Below are 12,471 nucleotides of genomic sequence, written 5' to 3'. Positions count from 1 at the left end.
CCTAAATTATGGTTCAAATGGCTCTGAGCACTATGGGACTTAACATCTATGGTCATCAGTCCCCTAGAACTGAGAACTACTTAAACCTAACTAACCTAAGGATATCACACAACACCCAGTCATCACGAGGCAGAGAAAATCCCTGACCCCGCCGGGAATCGAACCCGGGAACCCGGGCGCGGGAAGCGAGAACGATACCGCACGACCATCCTAAATTATGTCTCGTATTTAAAATAATATCGAAGTTTATCACAAAATTCTGTAAATTTGATTCCATTAATTTTGCTAAATATGTACAAGTGACTGTCTCTGACAAACATCCAAACTCTTTCATTCGGTTACTATCTTCGTTCTTCTTTATTGTGTGGGGATTCGCCGGGAAATGGTGGTAAATGTAAGTCGAAGAATTTTGTGAGGCTGTAAAAAATCGAATGTATTTTTTGTTTTGTGTTCAGATTTTGCCGTCATGATAAGTGAAATGCTGCAGATGACAAACATTTAAAAGTTCACACACTTTACTTCATTTAGTATGTCGAGAATTGCTCGATTTTCACACTCCTTTCAAATGTTCAAATGTGTGTGAATTCCTAAGGGACCAAACTGCTGAGGCCATCGGTCCCTAGTCTTACACGCTACTTAAACTAACTTATGCGAAGAACAACACATACACCCATGCCCGAGGGAGGACTCGAACCTCCGGTGGGAGGGACAGTCCTTTTTCATCGCTTAATTTTCTCCGTACTAGACTAAAACCTGCGGACGTTATTATGCCTCCAAAGAAGATAACTAAACCACCATTAAGTTAATGAGCTAAGGAAAACGTCATATTTTCGTATGTGGATATGCCTTTCAATGCAACGCACGTCTGGCCTGGGAACAAGTCACTGAAAACGCAGCATTGAACGGGAACATTACAAGTTAATGCGCTCTTAACTTCACATAAAATACATCCAACACAGAAAAATTCCAAAACCAGCATGAGATATGTGTAATCCACAGTTTCAGAGAACAGACATTTCACAGAGAAACGTCATTAAATAAGTCAGCTTGCACATAAATAAAATGTGTAAAACATCGGTCAAATACGGAAATTCCGTGTCATGGATCAGGTACAATACTCCCTAATCCATCCAGACAGGCGAATATGCAACGAAGTTGTGGGCTGATCATAAGCTATCAAATTAATCCTTAAGCCCTTATCTAGTTAAGGTAACTACCTCCTAGATCAGCTTATCATCTGCACATCATACAAAAACGAATATTGTAAAATGACCACCCAAGTTCAAAAGGATACCAAGATTGTTTCATACAGTAATATACTCTTCATACATTTTATTTTGCATATAAGCAGCTCCCATTATAACTTGTTGCTATGACTTAAAACTGTTAACTACCTGCTCACAGCTAATTTCAGGCCCTTCTGTCAGTGATCCACATTTTCTAATGTGAAAGCATCTTCATTGAAAATTCAGCAGAGAGCAGGAAAAACAATATTTATTAGAATAATGCCTATTGTAACTGTCAAAAACTGGGTCAATTGTATTATAAACTCATACAAAAGGCGTAATTTATCATACCTTCCATCCAGAAACAAAGTTTTCAATCACAATAAAAACTTATGCTCCTCAAGTTTCGGAATTGTGAGAAAGTATACTGACTGCCTTTGTCTAGATTCTCTGTCGTCAAAAAATTCTAGGAATATCATAGAGCTTAAGGCACAAGACAAGGAGAACTTCAATGAACAACCAAGCTGTATCACACAACTAAATAAAAGCATCAATCTGCACAAAAGTGGCGCAGTTACAGAGTATATACAATATATATTTATCAGTCTTCAATCTACTTTCCAGATATGTTGTTTATTCATATTCCTAACGCACAACAGATACAAAAAATTACAGCAATTGTCCAGCTTACAAAACCACATAGCAACTAGTCACGTTCATCAAACATATTTATATGTCCTCAAGAATTTTATTTTGTGCTTTTTGAGAAAGAGTCACCCTATGGACCTTTAATTTTTATAGGAAGCGATGTTTTATTTCCCTTTTTAACTACAATTCAGACTCCAAAATAAATCTTTGAGTGGTATTTTATTTAATGAAGAACCAACACTTTTTACCATTTTAGTGACACCTTTGGTTTTCTAGGAATTTTCCGGTTTTGAAGAAGAAATTATACTTTTGTTCGTTTTGTAACTTACAAGTCATTAGAGACGGAGTAAAAGCTCGGATTGTGTCAAGGATAGGTAAGGAAATCGGCCGTGCCCTTTCAAAGGAACCATTCCGGCATTTGCCTGGAGCAATTTAGGGAAACCACGGAAAACCTAAATGTGGATGGCCGGACGAGGGTTTAAATCGTCGTCCTCCCAATTGCCAATCCAGCTTGCTAACCGCTGCGCCACCTCGCTCAGTTATGACAAAAAAGGAGGGGGGAGGGGAAAGCTCACTTAAATACACCTCCAGGTGACGCTGGATTCAGATTAGATTAGATACACTTTTTATTCCATAGATCAGTAGTGAGGAGATCCCGAAGAATGTGGAATATGTCATAAAACAGGAATACATAAGACATATTTACAAATGAAAAAGATGCGTCAATGTCCCTTCTACAGATCCTACGTGTAATGGTCCTCATAGACGACGAATCATACAGAAAAGTCTGGAATATATTTTCAAAAAATGGTTCTGAGCACTATGGATGCCAGCTGTCATTTCTGACTATAAGCTCGTATAAGTCGACACTGGGCGAAATTCACACACCGTGATAAATTGTTCAAATGGCTCTGAGCATTATGCGACTTAACTTCTGAGGTGATCAGTCCCCTAGAACTTAGAACTACTTAAACCTAACTAACCTAAGGACATCACAAACATCCATGCCCGAGGCAGGATTCAAACCTCCGACCGTAGCGGTCGCGCGGTTCCAGACTGTAGTGCCTAGAACCGTATATATTTTCATTTAAGGGATAACAACAAACCAGTCACAAGTTATGTCAATGTACAAAACAGGCGCATACGATCATTGTTAGGTCACTGTACCCAAGTATCATCAGATTGAAAAACAGTTTACAACACTTATTTACATTCATCGCCATAACTTCACATAAGATGTGCTTGAGCCAAATTTTCTGTAACACTCACGTTGTTTGATATTATAATATTGTATAGTGTATATATCAATCGAAGAAATTCGTCAGCATGGTAGGAGTTGGCCACCAGTAAATCCTTAAGGGATCTCTTGAACTGAAGTTCATTACTAATGAAATTCCTTGTAGAAGTACACAAAGTGAAGGAATTCTGCTACCTTGGAACCAATAATAAAAAATCGAAAACGAAGCCACGAGGAGATAAAAAATCAAATTAACAAAGGCCAAGAAGGCATTCCTGGACAAAAGAAGACTTCTATGAAACTACAGCCTCGAACATTTTTGAAGATATGCGTCTGGAACACAGTATTATGTGTAACTGAATCGTGTACCATGGGAAAATCGGAAAAGAAAAAAATCAAAGCGTTTGACATGTGGTGCTACAGAAGGATGCTGAAACTAGATAAACTGATAAGAAATAATGGCAGTGTCCCCAGAATCCACGAGGAGAGGAACATGTGGGAAATCTTGACAAGAAGAAGGAACAGAATGACGGGATATATGTTCAGACATCACTAAAGAGGGCTGTAGAAGGTAAAAAGGCAGAGACTTAATAAATTCTACAAATAATTGAAGACGTTGGGAAAAGGTGTTAGTCCAAAATGAAGGGGCTACCACACAACAAGTGGTCGTGGGGATTCCATCAGACCAGCCAGAAGACTGACGTCCTAAGAGAAAAAGAAGCAATGGACCTTCGTTCGTAATTTTTCTTGGTGGACATTGTGCGGGCGTAGGCTGTCGCTAGCACACTGGTCGGCAAAGATGTAGCGAGAAGATCGATAGTAGGTGTTGGATCATCAGGAGAGAGGTCAGAGACAGACTCGCAAGCAACAAGCCGCCAACGTCCTCTCGACAGCACGTATTTAGGCAGCAGCCGCTGACCTGGGCGTCTGTCATTCATTCTCAGTCGCTGACTCACTCAGGCTACGACAGTTCGTAGCGACCAGACCGAGACTAGCAGCGAGACTGAAGTTTGTATTAGCAAGATTACCGATATTGTCTGCAAGCGGGCTATTGCAGATGAGCTTGTACCACAACCACATAAACTCTATGAAAGGTAAGTAGCAGCTATCTATTCATGTAAATAAATAACTTTATTAATCCACGTGTGCATTTCTGTTGTAGAAAGAGGATACTAGCCACCCATAACAACATCCTCTCCCGTGCATCCTTGGTTCAAGATTCTACAGGCATTGTGCATAGTGCTCTGTGCAAATTTTCGTCTTCCAACGCTGGTGACATCATCAGAGGTTATAACGACTCAGATATCAGTTACAAGCTCAGCAAGCCGAACTGTTTATCTGCTGATGGAAAAAAAATCTCAACACCAAGAAGGAGTTGTACGACATAAACGAAATTTGATGGGCGTGTTTCTACGTGTGAATGATGATGTCTATTCAAATTTCGCGCCAGTTGGATATCTGTGGCGCTAGTAGCGCCACTGTCATTCTTTCTTTTGCTAACTGCCCTTATCCCGCATTGTGCGCAGGGTCGGCAGGGTTAAGTACGGATTTGGCATGGTTAATTGTAAGGGGTCGCCAGATGCCCTTCCTGGCGCCACCCCATACCCACGCGGGACGGAATTAGTGTACCCCAGCTGTCTGCATCTAAGTGTAATCCGTGAAATGGTGTGAATGTGTTGCAAATGTCTGCAAGTCGTGTAACTGCGGTGGGACGTGGGGACCAGCCCGGTATTCACCTAGTAGGATGTGGAAAACCGCCACATCCACGCTGGCCGGCACACCGGCCGTCGTCGTTAATCCGCCGGGCGGATTCGATTCGGGGCCGGCGCGCCTACGCGAGTCCAGGAAGCAGCGCGTTAGCGCCCTCGGCTACCCTGGCGGGTAGCGCTAGTAGCGCCACTACGAGGATGAAAATCAGGTTTGGTTACAATACGCGCTGTAACGGTCGTGAGCGTTAGCTACCTTTGAGACTGAATGCAGTGAGTTGATCTTAACAGGAATATCTTTAAGGCGACAAAGATGCCATTATCTACACCTCACTGAGTTCAAACGAGGTGTTGGGCCACGAGAGGCTGAATGTTGATTCTGCGATATTGCAGAAAGTAGCCACTGTGGTCACGAAAATGTTAGATCGCAAGGAGACGCTCCGGACGTCCACGTGGCACCATCAAAAGGGAAGACCATCGAGTTCGACGTATGGCTCTGGCTCATCGCACTGCATGTGCAGCAGGAATCTGAGCTGCAGTTGGCACCGCATTGGCAAAACGAACTGTTACAAATCGATTACTTCAATGACAGTTCCGAGGCAGACGCCGTGTGGCGTGCATTTCATTGACCCCAAACCACCGCCATTTGCGACTTCATTGGTGTCAAGCGAGAGTTGGTTGGAGGCCGGAATGAGGTCTGTTGTGTTTCGTGATGTAAGTCAATTTTGAAACGGTCCCGGTGATGGCCGTAAGTTGGTCAGAACGAGGACAACTGAGGGCTTGCAACCAACCTGTCTGGGGTCTAGACACACTGGACCTACACATGGACTTGTAGTCTGGGGTCCGACTTCATTGCAAGAGCGCTCTCGCTCCCTGAATGCAAATTTGTAGGTCAGTCTGGCGATTTGACCTATTATGCTGTCACTCATTAACAGCATTCCACGGGATGTTTTACAACAGGATAACGCTAGCCCACATGCCGCTGTTGTAACCAACATGCTCTACAGTGTGTCGACATCTGCTTTGGCATGCTCTATCAACACATCTGTCTCCAAACGAGCACATATCTACATCTACATCCATACTCCGCAAGCCACCTGAGGGTGTGTGGCGGAGGGTACTTTGAGTACCTCTATCTCTCTTCTATTCCAGTCTCGTATTGTTCGTGGAAAGAAGGATTGTCGGTTTGCGTCTGTGTGGGCTCTAATCTCTCTGATTTTATCCTCGTAGTCTCTTCGCGAAATATACGTATGAGGAAGCAATATACTGCTTGACTCTTCGGTGAAGGTATGTTCTCGAAACTTTAACAAAAGCTCGTAGCCCGTACCGAGCTACTGAGCGTCTCTCCTGCAGAGTCTTCCACTGGAGTTTATCTATCATCTCCGTAACGCTTTCGCGATTACTGAATGATCCTGTAACGCAGCGCGCTGCTCTCCGTTGGATCTTCTCTATCTCTTCTATCAAACCTATCTGGTACGGATCCCACACTGCTGAGCAGTATTCAAGCAGTGGGCGAACAAGCGTACTGTAACCTACTTCCTTTGTTTTCGGATTGCATTTCCTTAGGATTCTTCCAATGAATCTCAGTCTGGCATCTGCTTTACCGACGATCGACTTTATATGATCATTCCATTTTAAATCACTCCTAATGCGTACTCCCAGATAATTTAAGGAATTAACTGCTTCCAGTTGCTGACCTGCTATTTTGCAGCTAAATGATAAGGGATCTATCTTTCTATGTATTCGCAGCACATTACACTTGTCTACATTGTGATTCAATTGCCATTCCCTGCACCATGCGTCAATTCGCTGCAGATCCTCCTGCATTTCAGTACAATTTTCCATTGTTACAACCTCTCGATACACCACAGCATCATCTGCATAAAGCCCCAGTGAACTTCTGATGTCATCCACAAGGTCATTTATGTATATGGTGAATAGCAACGAGACATTATCGGACGGCAACTTCAGAATCCTCCACAACTAGCAGTAATCGTGCAACAGGTATGGAACTCGATCGCGCAAACTGACATCCGGCGCCTGTACAACACAATACATGCACGTTTGCGTGCTTGCATTCAATATTCTGGCGGCTACTCCGGTTCTTAATGTACCAGTCTTTCACCTCTGCAATTGGTGGAATTTCTAAAGTTTATGGTGAAGGTTGTATGAATCGTGCAAATTTTTACCAGTGCGTAGAGCTGTTCAAAAATGGTCGCGACTTAGTGACTGACGAACACCGTTCTGGCCGACCAGTTGCAGTTTCAACTCCCTCTCTTGAAAGTCGAATTGATGACATTATTCCTGCCGACCACCGTGTGACTGTGAAAATGATAGTTGATAAGTTTCGAGTTAGTAATGGCACAGTTCATAACATTATCTGCAACAAGCTGAAGTACCGAAAAATATGTGCAAGATGGGTGCGAAAGGAGTTGACGCGGCTACACAAGAAAACAAGATTGAGAACGTGCACAGAGCTAAAGGAACGTTAAGAAAGAAAAGGGGAGCAATTCCTCAACAAAATTTTGACTTGTGATGAAACTTGGGTTCACTACTATGAGTCAGAATCAAAAGACGAAGCATGGAGCGAAAGCACACCAACTCACCTGTCAAGAAAAAATCCAAAACCCAAACATCAGCAGGAAAAGTCATGTTGGCGGTGTTTTGGGAAGTTCACGGTCCAATTTTTTGTGATTACCTCGAAGAGCAGCGTACAATGAACAGCCAATACTATTCGGATTTGCTTCTAAACAAGGTGAAGCCAAGAATGAGAGAGAGACGTCGTGGATCTCGGAGGAGAGGTGTGATTCTCCAGCAAGACCACGCACGTCCTCATATTGCTCAACTAACCCGTGAAACCATCGACAAAATGACCTGGGAAATACTGCCTCATCCTCCTTACAGTCCTGATTTAGCGCCTAGTGATTTCCATTTGTTTGGTGCACTGAAGGAGGCATTACGTGGGAAGAGGTTGCAGGACAACGAGGACGTGAAAAAGTTTGTGGGAAATTGGTTCAAACATCAAGATAAAGAGTTCTTTGCAGCCGGAATAAAAGAGCTTGTTGCCCGTTGGAACAAGAGCTTAAGTGTTCAAAGGGATTATGTTGAAAAGTAAAAAAAGTTTTGTTTTGTAAAAATAACGCTTTTTTTTCCTCATACCAATTTGTCTCTTTAATTATTGAATGATTCTCGTACAAAGAGTTCTGGTTGCTGACCTTGTTCGAGATTGCAGCTGCTTTCTGAGACGTTATAGCCTCTGATGATGTCGTAAGCATTGGAAGACGAAGCGTTAGACAGAGGAATATGCCTCGGACCAGAGCCTAATGCTCAGAAGACAGAATTCTTCAAGGACTCGTGTACTGGGCTTGGAAGCCTGGATTCTATGATTAATAGTCAGGCTCTTCCTGGTCACCTGTTAACGTCAGTGTACCAACTGACTACTTGACTCGCGTCCTTAAGTAGGATCGAGTACGGTGCTGCGGAGGCAAGCTACACTTGGAAAGCAGAAGAGTGCTTGGTACTTCCAATTGCATCGCACGCGACAGAGGCGTCCAGTTTCACTTCTGAGAGGACTGGTTGGCCGCTGGTCGCCGGCGTCTCCCTCAGGAGAGTGGGTCGACAAATCATCGAAAAACAGCGCTCGTGGCGCGGCTCAGCGGCAAATGCTGCTTCCATGTCCGCGCCGGGGAAAGCCGCGTAATTCCAGGTGAAAGGTGGCCGGCCCGGCTGGACTCTTCTGCTGGAGGCGGTTATCTCGGCGGTCAACGAGGGTCCCCCTCTCCCTCTCCCAGCTGGCTATTTGGATCACACGAGCCGAACGGATCCGGTGCTGTAGGTTACCGCTCTCACTGCGACTCGAGGGCGAATACCTGTGGTTGCCCGAGGTGTGAGCTGCAAAGTGACAGCACAGCTAGCCACTAACGTGAATGCATACTGCCAGCCAGTGAAACTGCTGCACCAAAACACAACAGCAAATAATGACATATTGCTCATTGTGCTTATAGTAGAAGGAGTAAATGGCTAAATTTGGTGGTAATTTGGGGGTGTGCTGGGTACGAACTTTAGCTCATAGAGCTGCGAACCCTGGCGGCAACAATGGCTTTAGCCTGTCTACTCGTCGAATCGAGCTTACCTTCGATGATGGATACGGGTACGTCATACCACGCTGCTTCAAGTCTATGGTAGAATTCATCAACAGCAGTGATGCGTGACAGTCTCAGTCTTTCAGCAACCGATGGGTGAGAGATGTGAAGAGCATCCTCCATATGTACAGGGAGTGGACAAAAATACGGGAACGCTGTGAAAATGCTTGAATATACAGGGTGAGTCACCTAACATTACGGCTGGATATATTTCGTAAACCACATCAAATACTGACGAATCGATTCCACAGACCGAACGTGAGGAGAGGGGCTAGTGTAATAGGTTAACACAAAGCATAAAAAAATGCACGGAAGTATGTTTTTTAACACAAACCTACGTTTTTTTTTAAAAATGGAACCCCGTTAGTTTTGTTAGCACATCTGAACATACAAACATGTTAATTACATCCGGAGATATTGTAACCTAAAGTAACACTCCGCTGTTCGATCATATGCATCGGAGAGCGCCGAATTACGTAGGGATCCAAAGGGAACGGTGATGGACCTTAGGTACAGAAGAGACTGGAACAGCACATTACATCCACATGCTAACACCTTTTTATTGGTCTTTTTCACTGACGCACATGTACATTACCATGAGGGGTGAGGTAAACGTACACACATGGTTTCCGTTTTCAGTTACGAAGTGGAATAGAGTGTGTAACGTTAGGTGACTCACCCTGTATACGCAGATGCTAGACAAGCCTGAAGGTTGTGCTGTTGTATTTGATCGCGACCTGCAACTGCGCATGTCCTCAATAAGTTTCAAGTGTCGGTCGTGGTCAGAACAGTGTCCTGCGTAGTTTTGAGTGCGTTATGTTGGAGCTAAGCGACTTGGAACGTGGGTAAATTGTTGGAGCTTCCGTAACGAAGGTAGCCGAAGGTATGGCGTTTCAAGAGGCACAGTACTGAAAAGCTGAAAAGTAACATCCGCTACGTCACAATGCGGACGAATGTGTGTGTGTGTGTGTAGTAATGAAAATTCGAAAATTTGTGGTAAATTGCTATTGGACCAAACTGCTGAGGTCATCGGTCCCTAGGCTTACACACTACTTACTAACTTAAGCTAACTTAAACTGACTTACGCTAAGGACAACACACACACACACACACACACCCATGCCCGAGGGAGGACTCGAGCCTCCGACAGGGAGAGCCGCGCGAACCGTGGCAAGGCGCCTCAAATCGCGCGGCTGTTTATCCATGACAAATGGTGATTCAAAAGAATTGTAACGAGAAAGAAGAGGACGACAGCTGCTATGCGTCATTGCAAAACTGAATGTTGTGCTCGCGAACTCTATCATCACCAGAACAACACAAAGGGAGCTCCAGAAGCACGAGATTACAGGCTGAGCTGGAATTCCAAAACACTCATCAGTGACGCAAATTCCAGTAACAGGCAAACTTGGCGCCAAAGCCATAAAATCGGAGCGGTGGAAGAATTCCATTTGGTCTGATGAGTTTTGTTTCACACTGTTCTCCATTTTTCGCCGAATTTACGTCCCAAGAGTAAAACGTGGCGGTGGTTCCGTGATGATTTGAGCAGCAGTATCGAGCTACTAAGGTGGGTTAAATGATAACCTTAAATTTGTAATAACAAATCGAAATTTCGCGCTGTTATCCTGTAAGTTGGTAAGCGTGCTACAAGCAGCGTGCAGAATGGCCTGTAGGTGGCAGCATAGTGCAGATGCACACATACCGTCGCAGTATCAGTATAAAGATGGCCGCCCCACTTGCGACTTGCACCAGGGAAGAACAGTGTTCTGTTATTCGGGTTTTGCGTAGTGACGGTGTAAAACCTATTGAAATTCATCGACGAATGAAGGTTCAGTACGGTGATGCATGTTTATCACACCAGCAAGGTTACGAATAGAGTAGGAAGTTCGCAAATGATGTGACTTCAGTGGAAGATGCTACTCGTCCATGTCAGTCACAACGAATTGTGACTCCCCAGAACATTACAGCAGTTGAAGCCATAGTGAAGGAAAACCGCCCAGTGACACTGAATGACATTGCACCATGTTTACAGATTACTCATGGATCAGCACACCAGTGTGTATGATGGGCACCACTTTCACAAAGTGTCTGCAAGATGATGCCACGGCAGCTGACTCTTGAAATGAGAGAACGACGTCTTTATGCTTGTGAAGAACTTCCTCGGTGCTTTGAACGACAAGATGATGGCTTCCTTGCAATAGTCGTTACTGGGGACGAAACGTGGGTTCACTTCCACCAACCGGAAACGAAGAGAGCTAGCAAGGAATGGCGCCATTCCTCATCATCAAAACCAAAGACGTTTCGAGCAGAACCATCAGCAGGAAAGGTTATGCTGACGGTCGAAAAAAGCGTCGTTTTGGAACATTACATGCCTAGAGGGACCACTGTCACCAGTGCATCACACACAGATCTCCTAAAAAATCATCTGCGGCCTGCAATCAAATCAAAGCGACGTGGATTGCTGTCAGCAGGTGTCCTTTTGCAACATGACAGTACAAGGCTCCATAGTGTCCGTACAACAGTTGCAACAATCACAGACCTACATTTTGAATGTCTTCCTCATCCAGCATACTCACCAGACCTTGCCCCAAGTGCTTCCATATGTTTGGACCACTCAAAGGCACAATGGGAGGAAAGAAGTTCCGTTCTGATGAAGAGGTACGCCACATGGTGCATGACTGGTTGCGCGAACTACCAAAAGAATTTTTTTCTGAAGGAATTTATGCACTTTGTAAGCGCTGGAGGACTTGCATTGAGCGTGGGGGAGATTATGTTGAAAAGTGATGCAGCTTTGTACCACTTCTACACAGTAAATACTATTTAAAAAAACATTTAAGATTTTAATTCGGCTCACCCTCGTATTACATGGACCCCATGGGCATTCCGCAAGGTAGCATTACCGCTAAGAATTACGTGATCTTTGGTTGAAACAACAGACGAGATCGCAATAACATTTGTTTATTATGATCGATTTCGGCCTATGTTAAAGCCAACGTTAAATTTTTTTGGGCCCCCAATGGCTGGTGCTGGCGGCTCCACGGTTTTTCACGCGATGTTACGATCGTGCAAAACAATCGCTATTGCGATCTCGACTGTTGTTTTAACGAACGTATAGCACCAGATCGCTGCACTCCACGGACAATGTTGTCTAATTACGAGATCATTATGGCAGATCTGATCTACCTCATTCTACATCGTTTGTTCTCAATGGTGATGCTGTGTTCCAAGAAGACACGGCCCCTATTCACACAGCTCGCATTGTCCAGGGTTGGTTTTGTGAGCACGGGATGAGTTGCCATACGTGCCCTGGCCACCAGTCACCAACTTCAGTATTACTGAGACTTTATGGTCTACTTTGGAGGGTAGGGAGCGTGATAGTTATCCACCTGCATCATCCTTACCTGGACTTGCCCATATTTTGCAGGAAGAACGTTATAAGATGTACGTTAAAACCATACAACACCAGTATTTTTCCATTCCGAGACGACTGGAAGCTGGTTTCAATGTCAACGGGT

Source organism: Schistocerca gregaria, chromosome 2 (assembly GCF_023897955.1).
Source record: "Schistocerca gregaria isolate iqSchGreg1 chromosome 2, iqSchGreg1.2, whole genome shotgun sequence".
NCBI classification, from domain to species: domain Eukaryota; kingdom Metazoa; phylum Arthropoda; class Insecta; order Orthoptera; family Acrididae; genus Schistocerca; species Schistocerca gregaria.
This window is presented reverse-complemented; position numbering follows the sequence as displayed.